Source organism: Halyomorpha halys, unplaced genomic scaffold (assembly GCF_000696795.3).
Source record: "Halyomorpha halys isolate HHAL.00 unplaced genomic scaffold, Hhal_1.1 Scaffold1965.1, whole genome shotgun sequence".
In the NCBI taxonomy this organism is placed as follows: Eukaryota; Metazoa; Arthropoda; class Insecta; order Hemiptera; family Pentatomidae; genus Halyomorpha; species Halyomorpha halys.
Genome location: NW_027109471.1, coordinates 71,501 through 84,303, shown reverse-complemented (window position 1 = coordinate 84,303; position 12,803 = coordinate 71,501). Strand labels below are relative to the sequence as shown.

General features: G+C 30.1%; 1 protein-coding gene across 1 annotated transcript in view; it reads right to left on the bottom strand.

Annotated features, from left to right (window-relative positions):
- The window catches only part of LOC106690909 (neuroligin-1), a gene marked incomplete at its 3' end in the record, with an annotated part of 131,865 nt that overhangs the window by 63,917 nt on the left and 55,145 nt on the right, over positions 1–12,803 (bottom strand). The gene's annotated exons all lie outside the window — the stretch shown is intronic.

Genomic DNA, 12,803 nt, shown 5'->3' with positions numbered 1-12,803 from the left:
TATATATATAATGTGAATAGAGTGAAACAGGTAAACCTTGATTAATTTTATTTTAAATTGGAGAAATTGTATTAATTTTATACAAATTAAAGTGGATATGTGTTAATGATAAGTTGAAAGTTGACAAAACGAGTGAATAAAATCTGTAAAGGCAACGGAAGGTAAAAAAACATGTAAAGGGTATACTTTACATTCAAGTATTATGCTTTTCTTGTGCAATTAAAATATTATCTTTTTTTTTTTAAATACATATTAATAATGTTTATGATTTGTATCATGGATAAGTATGTAATTACACTTAGTTTTATGTACTTACTCTTCGAGCTTAACATAGAGTCGAAATTTAATGGTTATGTGTTTTTTTTAGATTGTTCGTTTAAACTACTGCAATAATTTATCAACTAACAATAGAAATTATCGAGGAAAAAATATTTCCTTTGGACAACATTGAGCTCATAATGCAAACAAATAATACTATATCAGAATAAAATTTATTTACTAATACTATGTGTAACGATTTTATATTATAATTATACATGGATTTTTTCCAACATTTTTGTTACGTTTCATCCCTTTTGCCTTTGGCCATTTTCAATTTTTTTTTCTACTTCTAAGCCCCAGTCATCTGATTAATTTATTTTTCTTCAAAATCCATGGAGGTATTAGTTATCATTTTTTCTTTGAGCTTTTCATTTAGAGTATATTGATTAATATTTTAAAAAATGATTTTTTTTAAGAAATACTCAATACTTTCCAAAATCTATATAAACTAATATGTTTTGTATTCCTATTTTGGGAAGAATTTATTTTTTATATTGAATTTTCAAATTGATTTGGAAACGAATTTTAAAATTGTTTTTAACTTAATTTTTAATCTCCATAAAGGTCTGTGGATTGTCAATGATTTGTTTCCTTTATCCGTCATTCATCATTCACACAAAGTTCAAAAAGAGGCTATTAACTATTTTTGCTATATCAGTGCATTTTAGTTTAAATTTAGTGTATTTATAAAAAAAAAAAGAAGGTTGTTTATAATAATTTTTGTTTTTTTTTTTATTTAATTTTCATTATTATAATTTTTTTTCTGGATAATATGTATATAGGCATGGACGTAAATTTACAGCTATAATAACTATGAGGCCAAGCGCAGATTGAGACATGTGGATCAGACACGGGCAGAATGTTGTCATGAATATTCCAGTTAAAAATGTAACAGTTGGGAACAGCTCACATCGAGAAATGCACAATGCACGTGTCTCAATGCGTTCTGTTCTGTTCTATTAAAAGTTTCATCATAAACTTTCATCTCTATCGTTAGTGTTTATCTTTATCCCTAATGGAACGTAATTAGTTTAGTGCCACTACCAATTATGCACCAATTAAACCCGATAACGGTAATATATTCTTGTTTCCTATTAAATTCTAATTATTACTAATTGAAAAGGTTAAATTAATTAAACCTAATGAGAATGATATCTGAGAAGAAAACTCGGCGTTTCACTCTAACGGGCGGTAGAGGAAAATTGAATTAGAGGGCCTTCGAACTCAGTAACTCAAACCTTGTAAAATTTCCTGTGAAAGGGCTATGATTGCTAGCTGTAGATAAGTAAGTTAAGTCAGAAAGCAGAACTTATTGTTTAAAACATATAGCAATATAGTGCGTTATAAAATTGAAATTCACTGTAATATTATGCATTTTCTGTTTTGATTTTTTAATTCTAAAATTAAATTACTTATTTTTTTTTATAGCTTAGAGGGATAAACATGGGATTGGTGTAGCAAGTAAAATAACAAAATAACAAATAAAGGGGGTGCGGGAAGCCGCGGGGTAAGGCCTGTATCTACTAACTCCAAGGATCCGACTTCGAATCCGGCTGGGCAGAAAATTGTTTTCTGTCAGCCCTCCTGGGGTACACCAAGCCTCCTAAATTAGGTACCCTTACTTGGGTGAAGATCTGGCGGTCGAGCATGATTCTGACCAAATCACCTCCTTGCACAACCGTAGGTCTAGTAACAGTACTCCCTAACAAAGTACTGAACCCCTTACACTTCATAGATTGTAGCGGTACAGATTTAATTTTTTAATATTAGTAAAAAAAAAAAATAAAAATAAAAATTCTGGTGCTGAAAGTGCATCACAAAACTTTCCACCCTTACTCAGAATTCAAATTGATCCTCACTCGTTTCTTAACGCATTTAGTCATATATATGAGCCTTTCAGTCTACAGGATGACTGAAAGGTTCATAAATATGTAGGTTAAGTAAAATTTAAAAAATATATCACCATGTTGACAAGAAAAGATTAAATCCGTTTATAACTTTGCCCTGCGCAGTTTACACCAAGAGTTTAATTTCTAATCATTGAGATGTTGAGGAATAAACGGATATTAAGGAATAATTAATAGTCTACTGATTATGTTGTGCTATTTAAGAAAAAGTGGTGTATTATTTCGTTGTTATCACACTTTATTTTAATAAGCAATAATTAATCAATTAATTACAGTACGGATGAACTTTAAATATTTTTAAATAGTTAGTTAAGCAATGACCAGTTTTAAAAATTAAATTCAGACTGCCTAAAAATAATAATTATGTGAATTTGAAAAGTAAAGTAACAAAGTTAAAAAAAAAGTTATGGAATTGGATATTCTTTCTGATAATTAAGATTATGTAATTATAATTTTATTTTACTGTAATTTTAATTTTCATTAAAAAAATAAGAATTTGTTCGAGCAATATTTATAATAATAAGAACATTATGACTTTCAATAAGTGCGGCCTTGGGAAATAACACGGGCGCGTTGGTGTGAGCCAGTAAACCTATGATTGCTGCAATAAAATTCCTACCGTAAAAGAAAATTAGAACTAAGCTGGAAAAGAAAACAACGAACGAATGCTCTAATTAAACAAGTTTATTCTGAGTCATTAATTACGGTTTAGTTGAGGATTAAACAGAACTAAAACAGGGACCATTATCTTCCCATTAATTTTCAGAGGAACACACTATTATTAAAGCGGTCGTAAACAAGACCATGCAGATTAACTAGAGACACCTCATTGTTTTTTATTTATGTTTTTAAGTTGTAAGTAAAAAAATAAAAAAGTAAAACATTGTATCTATGAGCGATATACTCTGGTGTAAATGTCATAAAACTTGATGGAACAAATTTCTTTTGTGAATACATAATAATTTCATTATTTCTGAGGCACAGTCTGAGTTTGGAAACTATGAAAGTAACGGCTAAAATTGCCATAGATACGATATTTACTTATTAATGGTTCATTCATTAATAAGGGTCGTATCCATGGAAATTTTAGCCGTTACTTTCATAGTTTCCAAACTAAATTAATTAAATATATACCTAATATAAAATTAACTTAACTAATAAATAGGAAATACTTCATATTAATTATTATTTTTAAATTCTTATTCTTTTTTTCCCTGACAAAATCAGCAAATCTCGAAATGTGGCTACATAAAACCAATCTTTCTATATACTCCGAAAATCATAAACAATGAAAACTTCATTTTATGTCAACAAATACTACAAATAACAAAGATTTTGACATGATAAGATTTTTTTTTCGCATAAGTTATAGGTTAAGTATAAAAACTATTAAGATGAAGAAGAAATGAAAAATCAAAATTATAAATACAACTTATATTTAAAGATTTGTTTATTGGTAAACTCAAGCAGATCGAATAACGAAGTAAATAAAACATGAGTTTTTTTTTTTTTTAAAAGGTATCGCATCGCATATGCTCATTTTAAGGAAAAGACGTTTTGTTACTAGTTGAGTTGTATGATCGAAAAATAAGAGCCCCATTGCACTACATGTGAAAATGCAAACAGTCATGTGCAAAGAAAAAAATTTTTTTTTCCAGAGTTTATTGGCATCAACTGGCACAAGAAGTCTGAAATAAAGATTTAAGTGTTTTGGCTCGAACCAAGCTTCATTCCTTCCATTATAAACTCCCAACCACCCAAATCTACTAGTTTCTAACCTTGCTTCTTCACCCATTCCTGACAATCTTCCGAGGCACCTGAAAAGAAAATGGCGTCAAGACCTTCTAATTTAAAAACGTTATTAGAGTACTGCCAATGAGTAGTTTCTCTAAACACCTATATCACGTAGAGAGAGAAATACTTTATTTATTTATCTATGCTGCCTAAATACATTAGATCTCACACAGCATACTTATCAATCCGTAATCGGACATATAAAAATTACACATACATGGTATAATCATAAAAAAAAGAGATACAATAATAATTTCTTTTCCGAGGCACCTGAAAAGAAAATGGCGTCGAGACCTTCTAATTTAAAAACGTTATTAGAGTACTGCCAATGAGTAGTTTCTCTAAACGCCTATATCACTCCATTATAAACTTACAGCAAATTTACTTCATGTCGTTGTTAGCATCGATATGTTTTTGAAAAGCTCAAAATAAATGGAAATGATTGAGATGAATTAGGCAATGAATTAATTTTTACTAACATTATTGTTTATCTAAATATCATACTTTGAGTATTCATGCAATCTTTGCTAAACATCTTAAATTCAAGAAGTTAACATTTTGGTGATAAATATAACTGATAACACCGTCGATTTTAATAACAGAGAAGGTTACTATGATGATTTCCACATCATTAATGATCCTAAGTGCTGAATACGTTTCTGTAAAATGGAATGTAAGAAAAGGATTTGAAATATTATTATCGAAAGAGGATAAAAAATTTCCTTTTCTGAAATCTTATGGAGGTAGGACTAATTTCGTAAACAATGGAAAAAGTGAGGTTATCCCATCTTTGTTTACTGGTTGTATGTTCGTAGTGCATTAATTTTAAAAATGAAATAAAATTTTACAAGAAAGTTTTCTAACATACTTAATTTACAATGTAAATCAGACGAATTTGCTATGCTATCTTATCTACACATTAATAAAATCTTTTCAAGGCTATAACTACAAGAAAATACGTAAGGCATTATGATATAATTAATATAAGAGCGTCGTTTAAACTGCTTTTGAAACAGAACTTTTCTACACGTGACTTTCAGAATATGTTATCGCATTCGCATGCACCATTTAAAATTCGATGGTACTTGGAAGAAAGCAGCGGGTGGCAAAGTTGGTCGACCAGCTCGTATTGTTGCAGGCCTTTGTTGAAACCCTCCTTTGTTGGCAACTAAGTTGAAAATTACCGAGCCACCAAACAAAGGCGGGGGATTGCACCCCCATCTCTACCTCCCCCTGATTTAAACTGGGCCTAATTGATCTTAAACACTCTCGTGTCCTCTGGGCTTAACCCGTCTAATAGCTGCCTTCCCAGTATTTCATGGAATATTTCTTGCTGACCTATTGAAGTTTATTAGCTAGAACAGTTCTTACTTGCTTGAAAACGAAGAATTAAATATATTAATATAAATCTAAAGAAAAACTCGAATCAAAAGGAAAGTTATAATTAATTCATTATTGGTCAATATAAATCTAAACATCTTGCTACGAAGTATTTTATGCTAATGGTCAATTTATTTCTAGCATACATTTTTTACTAGAGCATTTTTATTTTCAATTTAAATTTTTATTATTTGATGAACATTACAATCTACACAACCTTGGGCAATAGGTAATATGCAATAAGTAAATGATCCCATTCATACCAAAATTTAAACACAAAACAATAAAAAAACAAAAATATAAATACAATGAACATAACCAAACTATGTACATGAACAAACGACGAATCCGTAATAAAAATATTAACTAAATTCATCCATAAGACTAACTTAATAATCATCCTTTAATTATTGTAATCAACTGTTCACCTTACATTATTTTTAGAATTAGACTATCTATTTTTTATCTTCCTTTCACCACTATCGTTACGATCACTATTAAACAAGCTATAATTTATTTATAATAAATTATAAAGCTATAAATTAAAGCTTAGTCAAATAATATTTTAAACCTCTTGCAAGTGAATCCCACTGGTGCGGACACGCGGGTATGACACAAAGGTATGAGTCTTTGGAACTACTATACCTTACCAATGCCAACAACCAACGGGCGTTCAACTGCCCCTTCAAAACAAAGAAACAAACAATAAGGATAAAATAAAGTTAAATTTTGAAATAATATGACAATAAAATAAAAATATCTACACATTTACACTATTATGTAAAATATTTACACTCTCGACCTTAGGAGCCCACTCTATCCTCCACGCATGAGGGAAAGAGAATGGCTCTACGAGACCTCATCGCAGCCCTCTCACCGCGTCGCGTGATAAACCAGTGGAGCCTGAGTAAATGCTCTAAAACTGCAAATACTATAACTGAGTGAAACTCCTGCCCATTGCCTGAATTGATTAGAGTATTAATACTTCAGAATGTTTTGCAGGTCAAGAACAACGTAAGTTTATTTAATATTTATAGCATTGATAAAAAAAAAAAGCTGAAAATCAAAATTAAACTTACAAGAATATAATTATTCATGAATTTTTAAAATTTGAGAAAAAAATAACAGAACATTTTCTTTTGAATATAAGAAACCTCAGTGAAATGCAGATTCAAAATGTACTGCAAAAAAAAATATATATATATATATATATTTTTCTATATATTATTTAAAACCTATAGCTACCAAAATTATATTATAAAATGAAAAATCTGCAACTATGGTCAGATGAACCAGAAATAAAATGTTGACGGTGTCTCAGAGGGAAAATGAAATGACATTATCAACAAAGATAATCACCAGATAGAAAATCTACCAAACTTTAGGTAGGAGGTTCCAATATCGAAAAAAAGTTTGGGTTCCTCTGTGTTACTGAGTGTCACACTATGCACGTGAATCCCTCTAACAACTACGGTTTTCTGAATTTCGATTTGATTTTCGTTGAATCATATTGTGCCATATAATCTTAAGAGAGTATTGTTGGTTCTCTAAATCTGGAATTTCAAATCGAAGGATTTTTTTTTTTTTTATTTCACAGATTCTGAATGTAAATTAGATTTTAAAACTAGTTAATATTTGGCACTATTTTGATATAACGCGACCGAAAGACATAATTCGCAAAAACATTTTTTTTGACGATTTTCCCAAGTTATGCAAAACTATTAGTATATAAAGTATTTTATTACTATATTAAATTATTTCAATAATAGCTTGTACCATATCCTCCTACATTGTTTCACCTTTAAGGAAAATAGACAATATATCTTAAAGCCACCCATATCCGTATCTTGCGACTTACAAAACATTAAAGATATATTGAACATATAAACTTCAATAGCCAAATTGAACAGACTATATAATAACATTGTAACGATATGTAATAAGTTTAATTTTGTATGTGACATATAAAATCTATTATATAAAAAGTTTTCGAAGCCAATTAATATCTTCATTTATATCACGCTTTCGTTTATTTAAAAGAATTCTCATTATTTTAAGTTAAATATAATGGAGCAATGAATATTATCTTAATAGTTCTGTATTATCCAATCTGTTTTTGTTTATTGTTTAAAGAAATAAAGAACTTGTTTTATCTTCTGTTTATTGTTTTTGTAAAGGAGCACTAGACTCAGGTTTTGTTTTATGATTTTATATTGTGTTAAGAATTTACACAAGATTTTGTCTTTCACAAATAAAGTCATATCTATCTAGATCTAATTACTATATTACTCGATGATAGAATAATAATATAGTATGATATATTAAATAGAAACAAAGGAGTTTTATAACAGTAAAATAGTGAATACAAGCTAAAGTTTATATATTGATACATTTCTAATAAACTAGAAGAGGAACGACCGTAGTTTTTATCTAGATAACTAATATTTTCAGATAAACTTTTAGCTTACTGGCTTAAAAAATAAAAATGATAATTGTCAACATCAGTAATCTATTTATTATTCCGAAAAGCAATTTGTTGGGGTTTGCCAATCACCATTAGCGCAGATTGCTAAGAGTTCGTTTACATCGGCCAGGAAGCTGTAATTACTAAACAAATTGTTAAGCCATTTCATCCAATCGGATCTACCTGTTATTAAAACAGTGAATTGGAGTGGATTGAAAAAACAAATAATTATTGACTAATTGTATACTGCAATTGAAGGCAAACTAGAGCGTTGACCAAAGCTTTTTTTTGTGAGAACTGTGAAGAGAGCTTCTCTTTTGGTGGAAAAAAATAAAAGCTAGCAACAAAACTGTGGGGACTAAGAGACAAAGATAGATAAGAGCTGTCCCTCGAACAAGGGCGCCCTTTCAGAAAGACTCGACCCCCAACGACAGCTCAGATATCCACTTTATAAAGGTTAAAAGATCTTCGCCAGTCCGGGAGAACCGACACACAGTTCCCACCTCTAACAAACCATACAATTTTTTATTTCGTGAAAATAAATCAGTAAAATAATTAAACAAAAGTATCGTAGTAGAAAAACGTTCATCGGGAAAAATCAAGCTACGTTCTTATTTTAATCCAATTTAACAAGTAAGTCTATTATTTAACTTTTTTTCTGACCTTTATTAATATATATATATAATGGTGCACTTCCTTTGCCATATGGCATTATGAGGGGCTGGATCCGCTGAGGGCAAAAAAACTTTGATTGAGCTTGTATATATAACTTATATTGAAAGCGAGTAGGTTGGTCGATGTGTATTTATTGAATTAGCTTATAACGGGAAGAGGCGACTTTAAGATACTTTAATCGAGTAATATTTAAAAGCGCATAAAATTGAAAAAAAATGAAAAACGGCATGAAACACCCCACTCCCACCCTCCATGGTAGCCTTACTTATCTGGCTTTTTAAATACAATTATAGCGAGTAGGTTTATGACAATTAGTACAACAAGTAGGTTAGTAGATGTATGACATGTTACAATCCCACAAGAGATCATAACACGAAAAAAAGGCAATCCTTCCCCGCCGGACCCACCCCTCTAAACTTCTTTTTTTTTTTCATACCCTCCTACAATGATGTTATTGAATATCTGGTACATACATATAGGAGGAATGCTATATGTATATCTGGGTGATGATACCTAACTACTCTAAACTTCTGTGGAGTGACGATCCTATATCACTTTTATAATATTAGCTTAAAACGGGAAGAGGTGACTTTTGGATAATTTAATTTTTTCCTACCTTCTAACTACAAATAAAAACAAAACAAATTACGATAGATACAAAAAAAATATATGTATATATGCCGGCGATTGAAATCATCTTGTTTTGCCAATATGGATTGTAAGATAGGTTCTATTATTTAACAAGTACGATGATGTTTTATCTTTAGAGGTCAATATTTGGTCATAACGAAAGTTTAGAATTTATATATTCGCAGTAGAAAAATATAAATAATGTTGATTTACTTTTATTGAGTAGGGATACTACTATACTAGATAATGAAAATGAAATACACAAAAGTTGTAGCAATCCTCATGATTATATCAAACAAACTTAATAATTATGAATATCGATATATAAGAACACGGAGTGAAAATTAAAAAAAGAAACAACATAACTTATTTACAGCGTAAGGTGACAATGAAGTAAACAACAGTTTTAATATTTCTTATAAATATGGATTTATTATTATCATGGATATTCCTTAAAATTATAATTTTAATATCTCAGATCTAAAAAATACAAACAAAACGAGACCAATCACTCCCACCTACTCATTACGACTAAAACGAACCACATTCTTATGACTTACAAACGGTATCCAAATAAATTACATGGAAATATCAATACATTTGTACGACAGATGGCAAAAATGACATCCCTGGCGTAACTCGGTGTAGGCTAAAGAGAAATTGGAGGAGGAACCTCTTTGTTTGATGAAATAGTTTACTTGAACGACAGTAAGATGCTTAGTACTGTCTCTCTGATCCCAATCTATGCCTTGCCTTTATATTATAGCTAATTTGCTAATTGTAATTATTTTAGGGCAGAAATAAATAAAATAAATAGATAAAAAATATATTGGTGGAGTAACAATAAAATATGAAATGAAAAATAGTTTATTATTCTGGAACTACGTCCCTTTGCAATTACAAAGGTAACTTTAACTTTATAATAACATTTATTGGCCAAAAAACAGTGTGAGCACACTTAATTATAACTTGTATACAGAGAAGAAAAAATAAATTAATTAAAAATCTAACTGACTAAATAAAAATGTAATTACACAATATCTGTGCTATTATAATAGTGGATTAGATTGGTGAAGCAAAAGGTAGTTAAATAGAAGGGTTTTAAACGAGGGAAGGGTTGGTACATGACGTATGTTAGAGGGAATGGAGTTCCAGAGATATGCAGCTCGGCTAATAAACGATTTACCAAACGCAGCAGTTCGGTGAGGTGGAGGGTGGATGTCAAATAAATGGTACTTGGTAGTACGGAATTTGACTGAGAATTGAGAAAATATTGACATATTCCCGATATGCTATAAAATGGACCGATCCAGTAAATATCAGGAGAGCCTATTTTATATTTTAACGTTCCGAAAAATTCGCTTATGATGAAAAACCTACAATATTTTTACATTTTTTAGAACTGTGTACATATTTATGATTTTATTAAAAAGCTATAATCCGAAAATACCCATCTTAAACTCGTCCTTTAACACTAAGATGGTAAGAAAATTGGAAATAGTGCATAAGATGGAAATATACGTATAGATTATATGTATATGCAGTGGTAAATAATCATTGTTCGTCCACTATTAAAGGCTGAATCCCTTAATTGTTAGGAATATTTAAAAATTCATGAACAGAAGAAGACTTACTGTCTTGAAACTTCTAGAGGAATAATCAAAAAGCAATCGACGAACGTAATTCCCAAGTAAAATAATCTCTAATGAAAGATCTTGAGGAAAGTTTGCCATTTTAATCTGCCTTAAGACTCTCAATGAGGAGCGTTTGAAGGTAAAAAGAAAATTAAAAATGTCTTAAAAAGAAAATTACTAGCAAGCTGAAATATTATAAATTATTAAGATTTTAGATGGTATTAATAATTAATTAGTATAGTAATAAGCCTTTAAAAAGGTTGATGAACGAACCAACTTTAGTCTATTAAATTTAATAAATTTTATTTTAAATATGAATTTATTGAGCAATAAAGGGACATATCGGATAAAAGCTTCTTTCCGATATTGTTGCTTGTAAAACTCTTACTCCATTGTTACTCCAAACTCTTCCATTCAATTGTTCATTTAGTTTTTTTTCTATTTTATAATACTTGTTTTACTGTAGTTCATACCTTTTATCTTTACTATACTACTTTAAAATAATTAAATTAGGTTGGCGCTGTTGAGCATTTAAAGTCAAACCCTTTTTCAAATTAAATTAGATACTATCAACGTTACAGGGTTTTCACACTATTCCTTTAACATTCTCGACAAAGCAGTCATTTTTAATTTTTCAAATTTTACTATGCTGTTATTACGTAACACACATAATTGGTTAACTTTATACGCATATATCAAAAAGTGATTAACAATAGTCATATTATATTGACTGAATTTCTTTGATTAAAATAGTTTAAGACATTTTGGGTTTGATTTATTCAATCTTAAAAAAAAAATAAACCCCCTTACATTGATAAAAAATATATTCTTGCTTGCCTGGTATTCTGGAAAATCCTTGTGTTGTGGATTAATGACCAGGCAATCTTCTTTGTTGGAGCAGTCATTAGGGATCCCACCAACCGCTGGTTTCCCATCAAGTCATTTTCACATCATTTATCGCAAAACCTACCACATTTTGTAATTAATTGCGCATTTGTTGATTACCAAAAGCGGTTGTAAGTTCCAATATGAATAATTATAAATATAACACTGATTTACGAAGTGTCTTGTGATTTTTTAGGGACTTTATTTTCTAATAAATAATTCTGATTTTAGAAAAATACTGCTTTGTTGCCTAGTCAGTCGTCGGGTTTTATGCTATTATTTACAAGAAATAATTTTCGATGAGAAAATAAGTTTTAATAGAGTAGTTGAGTTGTTAATAGAAATAAACGAAAAATTTAAAGATAAATGTGAATTTCTAATACTTTAGGACAAAACGTAAGTTAATGACCGATTGATATTTATTGGGTTGATAATGTATGATGATAATGGCACCATTTTGTTGTTTTGATTTGTCATTCAAACAATGGTTGAGTTGTTCAATTGGTTTAAGTCTCATTGATTACTATACTATTACTATTACTATACTCATTGATTACTATACTACAAAAATTAAATATACTCCGGTTTCTTAGCGGTACATCGTGGGGTTCGGATCCGTCTACCATGTTAAAACTTTATACTACATTAGTCTGTTCCAAGCTATGGCTTCCAAGCTGGTTCTTTTGTCTATGGCTCTGCACGTCGCCGAACTCATGCCAAGCTCGATTCAGTACATCATACGGGTATCCCGCTTGCTACCGGTGCATTCAGGACCAGTCCCGTTCTCAGCATTTGGTCTGAAGCAGGCCTACCTCCGCTATCATTTAGGAGACAAAAACTAGCTATTAACTATGTTTCCAAATTATTTGAACAAACAAATCATCCAACTTACAAACATATTTTTTGATCTAAATTCTCCATAGCTTTTCGGCAGAAACGAAACCCAACACTCCCTCTGGCAGAAAGAATCACTTTGGCTATCTCTACACTTAAAACGATTCCGTTAATGAAGCTTGAAATTCAGAACCCACCTTGGACTCTAGAACAACCAGTAACAATGCTACATCTGTCACTTATGCACAAAAATAAGACCGCATCTGTCAAGTATAAAGA